The sequence below is a fragment of the Gavia stellata genome, chromosome 17, assembly GCF_030936135.1.
Source record: "Gavia stellata isolate bGavSte3 chromosome 17, bGavSte3.hap2, whole genome shotgun sequence".
In the NCBI taxonomy this organism is placed as follows: domain Eukaryota; kingdom Metazoa; phylum Chordata; class Aves; order Gaviiformes; family Gaviidae; genus Gavia; species Gavia stellata.
The window spans coordinates 20870184-20877811 of record NC_082610.1 but is presented as its reverse complement, the minus strand read 5'-3'; the positions used below and the strand labels follow the sequence as shown (position 1 = coordinate 20877811).

Sequence of the window (7628 nt, the reverse complement as noted above, 5' to 3'; positions counted from 1 at the left end):
TGGTTGAGGGCTGAGATGAGGCCAAAGCTAGAGGGGAAAATGAGAGGGCCGGACCACCGACACAAATGTATTTCACAAGAGAGTCTCTTCGTGCCGGCTGCGTAGCAGCTGATGAAATAGGAGACTGCGACGGATTTCACGTTCCTGTTAAATCCTGCTGCATGGGAAGACTCGAATCGTTTGTCGAAGCTTTGAAGACCGTTTGTGGCGACAGCTGGTTTTTTCATGAGTTTGTCTGGGACTCAGAAGCCTAAAAGCTTTAAAGGCAAGAATGAAATCTTCCAGCTAAAGAAACCCCAGCAACTGTAACTCATCTGGTTTTCAGACTTCAGTTTGCATGTTACCGTTGCCATTTTCTGGAAAGGACTAGTAGATGTCTGCCGCCGGTGGAGACATCTCTCTCTAGTCTCCATGAGACCACCCATGAGAATTCATGGGTATTTCTGCCAAATAATCACTTTGAAAAGCCACTGCATCCTCTCTTCGATACAGTTCTTCTTTGGGCTATTGGGAATTAACTGGGAATTGTCTTATTTAAACATCCGTGCTGCCTGTAAAGAAGGGGACAGTGGGGTTAAAAGAACTTTCAAAGACCCGCAGGAGTTAAAGAGTAAAATAGACAGGACTTGGGCATGGCTATAGATGCGTAAAAAGACCATAGCTAAGTAGTGCTGCTCTGCAAAAATCTCTGCACGTGAGATTTATTCAGACAAAAAGAGTTTCCCCAGGTTTATTCTCTTTAAAAGGAGACCCAGTAATATTAAGGCTTCTTACTCTTTCTGAAGATGGGGTTAATGGAAGGACATTGCAGAAGAATTTGGTCAGTCTGGAAGGTACCCACTGATGTTTTCCACCGTGCCCCAGGTCCCCTGCTTGGGGATCTGATGAACGTGGCGGGAAGCCCCCCGGGATTTAAGAGCGTGGGCTCCGAGCCGGATCTCTTCCCTCATCAAGTACCCCCAGCTCGGGCCTGTGCTCTGCCCGGGGGTGCCCCTACCCCAGGCCCACTGCGAAGGTCTGGGCATGGGATGTTTTGCGGTTTGCTCAGGTGTAGGCTGGGGACCGTCAGCAGCTTGAAAGCTGAATTCCACTCTTTGCCATCAAAATTCATCCGGAAGATCATTTCCTCACGTGTGTAACCGGAGAAAGTGCGCGGAGTCGTTTTCCACCTTTGGTTTCCAGTTCAGCTTGTGGTTGGGATGGAGAAGCCAACTGAGTGTATTCCTATGGGGTTGGGTTTTTTTCATGATACACCTTTAGTTTTTTAAATCCGCATTTGATTATTCCGTGTGGCTTGTTGCAGTAGAATAATAGCAGAATGAGAAGAATTTGAATATTTGCCTGAACCTTGCACCTGGATAGATTCACTGGTGTGAAATCTTGCCAGTTTTTTGACTAAATCACAGAATCACTACGGTTGGAAAAGACCTGTTAAGATCATCAAGTCCAACCATCAACCCAACCCCACCATGCCCACTCAACCATGTCCCACAGTGCCACATCCACGCGTTTTTTGAACACCACCGTACACCAATGCCTTCTTGAGGTATTTTGATTCCTTCTCCAATTTACCGAAGGCAAATGAGTGGTTCGGCTCTATCGGAGGCTCCCGGGAGAGGGGACCTCTGGGGCTCTCGGGCTCCCGGATGGGATGAGCGGGTGAGGGCTGGGGCCGGAGCTGCCGAGGGATGCACCGGTGGGAGTGGGTGCTGCTCCCCATTGCGGGCCTTGCCCGATATTAAATGAAAAAGCATAAGGGCCGTCTCGCAGTGCTGCGCGTACAGCGGCCGGCGCTCTGCTTGCCTTAACCACAGGTTAAGCAAATGTATCTTTCGGAATTTTAAGGAAGCAAAGAAGAACTTAAGGAATTTTTAAGGAAAAAGCAAAAGACATTGGTGGATGGGGTAAATAAAAGCAGCGCCCTGCAGCCTGGCAGCCCAGGTGATGAAGGGAAAAAATCCTGGAGAATGCGGGCATCGATCCCGCTACCTCTCGCATGCTAAGCGAGCGCTCTACCATTTGAGCTAATTCCCCGCCCTGCCACAAACCGCGGCCGGCGCGGTTCTATTCTCTTCTCGCGAGACGCCGTGCGGCGCCGGTACTTCCACGTCCCCGCTCGGGGCTCCCACTGCGCCTGCGCGGGGCCGCGCGGGCTGGGGCTCGGCGGCGGAGGGTGCGCGGCGGGGCCGGGAGCTCGCGCCCGTCCGCGGTGAGGACCGGAGGGGACGCGAGGCGGGGGGACGGGACGGGAGAAGGTTTGAGGTGCGCGGCGGGGTCCGCTCGGGGACGGGGCGGCGTGGGGAAGCACCGGGAGGGGGGGGAGGGTTGCAAAGGGCGTGTGTCTGGGGCACCGGGGGGTGCAGGGGGCTGTCGGCGGGGGGGGGGGGGGTCGGTGTGAGGGGAGCGGTGTGCCCGCGGGCACCGGGGCGGGGGGGTCGGTGTGAGGGGAGCGGTGTGCCCGCGGGCACCGGGCGGGGGGGGGGTTGCAAAGGTCTGTCTGCCCGGGAGCGCCTGGGGGTTTGCAGAGCCGTGGGTCTGGGGCACCCCCGGCCGGGAAGGCAGGAGGTGAGGGGGGGTTGTCCCGAGGGCTGCGCGGGTGGGGGCCTGGGGGAGCCTGCGAGGGGGTGCCTGGGGGGCACGGGAGAGCGTTTTGGGGGGGTGAAGGACTGCTAAGGGCTGTGCGCTTGGGGGGGGGGGGGGCTGTGGAGGGCTCTGTGCTTGAGGGGGGCTGTGAAGGGCTCTGTGCTTGGGGGGGGGCTGTGGAGGGCTCTGTGCTTGGGGGGGGGCTGTGAAGGGCTCTGTGCTTGAGGGGGGGCTGTGGAGGGCTCTGTGCTTGGGGGGGGGGCTGTGAAGGGCTCTGTGCTTGAGGGGGGGCTGTGAAGGCTCTGTGCTTGAGGGGGGGCTGTGGAGGGGCTCTGTGCTTGGGGGGGGGGCTGTGAAGGGCTCTGTGCTTGGGGGGGGGGCTGTGAAGGGCTCTGTGCTTGAGGGGGGGCTGTGGAGGGCTCTGTGCTTGAGGGGGGGGCTGTGAAGGGCTCTGTGCTTGAGGGGGGGCTGTGGAGGTCTCTGTGCTTGAGGGGGGGCTGTGGAGGTCTCTGTGCTTGGGGGGGGGCTGTGAAGGGCTCTGTGCTTGGGGGGGGGGCTGTGAAGGGCTCTGTGCTTGAGGGGGGGCTGTGGAGGGCTCTGTGCTTGAGGGGGGGGCTGTGAAGGGCTCTGTGCTTGAGGGGGGGCTGTGGAGGTCTCTGTGCTTGAGGGGGGGCTGTGGAGGTCTCTGTGCTTGGGGGGGGGCTGTGGAGGGCTCTGTGCTTGGGGGGGGCTGTGAAGGGCTCTGTGCTTGAGGGGGGGCTGTGGAGGGCTCTGTGCTTGGGGGGGGCTGTGGAGGGCTCTGTGCTTGAGGGGGGGGCTGTGGAGGGCTCTGTGCTTGAGGGGGGGGCTGTGAAGGGCTCTGTGCTTGAGGGGGGGGGCTGTGAAGGGCTCTGTGCTTGAGGGGGGGCTGTGGAGGGCTGTGTGCTTGGGGGGGGGCTGTGGAGGGCTGTGTGCTTGAGGGGGGGGCTGTGAAGGGCTCTGTGCTTGGGGGGGGCTGTAAAGGGCTGTGTGCTTGAGGGGGGGCTGTGGAGGGCTCTGTGCTTGAGGGGGGGCTGTGGAGGGCTCTGTGCGTGGAGGGGGGGGCTGTGAAGGGCTCTGTGCTTGGGGGGGGCTGTAAAGGGCTGTGTGCTTGAGGGGGGGCTGTGGAGGGCTCTGTGCTTGGGGGGGGCTGTGAAGGGCTGTGTGCGTGGAGGGGATGGCTGTGTGGAGGGTCAGAGCATGGGGCTGTGCACCTGGCAGAAACTCTGCCAGGGGACTGGGGGGGTCCTTCAAGTCGAGGTGGGGCTGTATTGAGGTCAGAACAAAACAAAAAACACAAAATACTGTTTCCCCCACCCCGGCTGAAGCAGCGCAGGAGCTGCCCGTGATCCCCTCGGTTGCTGTTAGGGGAGGCTTCGCCTTCCCGGCGGCCAGGCACACTCCTTGCGGGGGACAGACAGGGTGCTGAGCCTTCACCTGCCCTCCCCAGCCCTGCTGCTCTCTGGGGACGTGCCGGGTGGCACAGGTATGGCTTGGGTGCCCAGTGGGCAACCGGGGGAGCCCCCAAAATACCTGCTGCCTGGGACGTAGCCGGCGACGCTGGTGGGGCAGCTGGGTTTGGTCCCTGCCGGTGGCAGGGGCAGTTGGAGATGCAGCAGCTCAAGTGCCTGAATTAGCGACCGTGCTGCTTGCGGTTGGTGCCCCCGCCCTTGCCTTGCGATATCACCTTTAAAAACACCACCCGAAAAAATGAAATGTGGCACCATGGTGAATCATGAGGTATCTTCCCTCAAAAAATGGTTCCGTTTGCTCTTGTGCTCCAACTGTAAGTTGAGTGAGGGCAACATCTCCCCGTTGGATGAGGAAGGAGATGCTGGGTCTGGAGCAGGGATCTTTGGGCATACGCCAACGTGGCAGACGAGGGCACATGCTGGAGCCTTCTGGGGAGCTGCATTGACCACCCGGCATTTGGTACCCCGTTTTTGCCGGGAAAAGGGGACGATGCGCGTAGCAAGGTGGGTGAGAGTGTTGGGACCTTTCTCTGCCAGCGCCGTGCTGAGAAAGAGGAGGCTGTTCCTGGGCTTGATGCTTTCATTTAAAGCTGTGTTCAGCAGTGGCGATACCCAGGGTTTAGTTAAAAACCCGTCATTCTAGGAAAGGGCTTGCCTTGTGCTTGGTCACTTTTCTTCTCTGATGTTCTTGAATAAGAAAAGGCAAAACTGAACAGCAGTGAAGGCCAAGGCAAAATGCTTTCTAAACCCAAATGATTACAAAATCGCTTCTGTTGTATACCTCGGAGGTGGCTGCTTAACACCTTGCTGTTTGGAGAGCAGCGAAGCCCTGGGCTGAGCTGGCAGGGCTGCAGGCAGTGATGCCTGTCCCCACCTTATTGCAATTTCACTGAGCAGCGGGGACGTCGGAGAGAGTGACGGGACCTGCTGTGGCTTTTGCTCCGTCAAGCTTTATGCTGTTTGCTTTGCTCCAGGACTTTTGTACTTCTACCTCGGCTGTGTTCAAGCCGGTGTTCTGTTGGATTCAAAACCACTCTCTGCTCACTTTTACACCCTTCCAAAGGGATTTGCCTTAGTTCTTCCTCTGATGTACAAGTTGCTTTTTTTTCCTGGGTGCCTTTGCTGAGCTAGCCTCCTCCAGGCTGTGAATTTCTGATGAAATACTCCTATATATCAACAGCTTTACAATTGAAAAATAGATTAAAAAAATTATTTCTTTCTTTTCCCGGACAGGTTCCGGTCTGTGAACGGGCTCTGCCTCTTGCAGAGTTTGCTTAATAGTTTCTCTGAATGATATTTTATCAAAACTACTTGGAATTTTAAATTTATTCCTCTTTTGTCCTTTTTAACGTACCAATATGTTGCATCTTACTTTAAAGGGCCTGTGAAGCATGATCTCAGCTCTTCAGAAACTTGTCCTGCCTTTCATTTATGGTTTTCACAGTTGCGAGCTCCCTTCTTTTTTTTTGTTTGTTTTTTTTTCTTTCAGCAGAGGGAAGACTGGCCAACAAACATGCTCTGAAAGACATGTTTATCTTTTCAAAAAAACCCAGCAAGTGGCCAAACAAGCAGGCAGCCGCACCCATCCAGCAGTACTATTTCTTATCTTGGAGCCTGACTCATAATTCTTTATCATTATTTTAAAAAGAAAGTCATTTTCTTAGCTAAGCTCTTCCCCTGGCCGCCAGGCTGAAGACCGTTGCACGTGTGTCATTTCTTTTTCTGATGTCCTCCTGTCTCTTACACCACCCTGAGCTGCAGCACCCTGTAATCTTACCCGTAGGCTTCTCTTTTTTGCTTTTTTTTCTGATATGCAGAAAATAGGGAGATGCTTAAGAGTATCTCCTGCTGGCAGCCCTCGCCTTCGATGCACGCCATAGCCTTTCACCAGCTCAGTTTTGCAAAACGTCGACTTGACTCTGTGGAGCTGGAAGAAACGGTTCAGGCTGCGTTTTGCACAGATGCTCTCAGAGGTGAGGTTTCACCGCCTGGGTGTTACATGTGTTTTTTCCTGTCACGGGGCAGTCTGCCGCCCTGAATCGTTCCGTTGCTGAGAGCAACCGGCAGAGCAAAGGCAGGGGGGAAGAGAGGACTGCCTTCAGCCTTGTTTTGTCAGCCCCGCGCTGCGGTCTCCCTCATTTGCTCCTTGTGTGGCTTAATAACAGGGTTGTGCAGGATCTTTTCTCACAACAAAACCTCATTTTCCTTGAATTAAAATCGCATCGAAGGGCGTGCGTTAAGATCGACTTGGATACTCAAAGCCTGTTAGTCCTTCACGGTCACGCTGGAGTAATTCCTCTGCTTTCCTTTCCTGCATTTTAATTACAGGAGAGAGTAGTTCAGCTCCCACAGCTCAAGCTGTTGCAAGGGCACATCGATACTCTGCAAAAAAGCTTTCCCCTTGCTAGCTTTTACTCGCTTTGGCAGCGCTGTGTGCCTGGCTCTCCACACCTGGGGCAAACATCATTGAAGTGCTGGTGAGGCTCCGTTTTCTCCTTGCACTCCCTCCCTGCCGAGGACAGAGAAGTCCCATTGCAGGTGACTGGAAAAAAACCACAAACCCTCCCGAAGAAACCTACGGCTGCTCTGTGCGAAGAACAGCCCCCGAAGATGCCGAAGTCGCGGTGCTGTCGGCGGAGCTTTGCCCTAGGGTTGTTTGCTGCGTCCCCTTTAGCTTTTGGCAGCTTGTGGCCCTCCCAGGTGTCCGTTTTATTGGGTAGTGCAGGGGTGGTTTGAGGGGCTGGTCTGTGCCGTGCTGCAAATCGCTCAGCGTAGCAGTGCCATAGCTGCTGTGTGATGGAAGGCGCTTTTCGAGCGTGTGCGAGATAATCTCCCGTGCTGAGGTTAGCAATCTTGGCTGGTTTGCTACGATACGCCTCCCCATTTTGTGCAGCAGTGGGTATTTCTGAAATAACTATTCAGACTCGAGTGCTTGCTCAGTGATTTTTCGAGGTGGATGGATGCTCTCCTTAGCTGTGGGTTTGCTTTGACACCCTCAGCATCAGGTATTTGCAGCGGGACCGGTGCAGATTCGCCTCCCTAAGTGTCTGCTTGAGCACCAGCTGTGCTTCCCGGCTCGGCATTCCGCCGGGTTGCTCCTGCGCGTGCCATCCCCCTCTGTGCTGCAGGAGAGGTAAATCGGGGTTGGAAGAGAGCTGGCAAGAGGCCTGGGTGTTCCTAGAAAGATATTGATTGCCCTGGACAGTTGGGGGTTTGTTTCTTTTGTTTCCCTGGCTCTCATCACAGGGTCGGACTCGTCAGGGCGGCAGCTCGTTGGAGGATGGAGGAACAGTGCAGGCTTTGCGGGTCGGGGCTGGAGCGGTGCCATCCCAGCCCGCCTCTCTCAAGTGTTAAGTCTGCAGCAGCCTGCCTGGTAATTCCATTAATGGGAGCCTAGTGCTGGAGAGATAAATGTAATTCCAGGGTAAAGCCGACGCTCAGGGCTCAAACGGAGAGGATTTGCTGGTTCTCCCGGGCGTGCCACTGTGAGTAATGTACCCCTGCATTACCCACAGACGACGTTTAAAGTCTAGATGTCAGCATAAAGATCAGGCA

At 55.6% G+C, this 7628-nt stretch overlaps 1 non-coding gene across 1 annotated transcript; it reads right to left on the bottom strand.

Moving 5' to 3' along the window:
* Positions 1-1961: 1961 nt before the first annotated feature.
* On the bottom strand, positions 1962-2034 carry TRNAA-AGC (transfer RNA alanine (anticodon AGC)). Its single transcript has one exon. It is a non-coding gene; the product is annotated as a tRNA-Ala (tRNA).
* Between the last annotated feature and the right edge of the window lie 5594 nt (positions 2035-7628).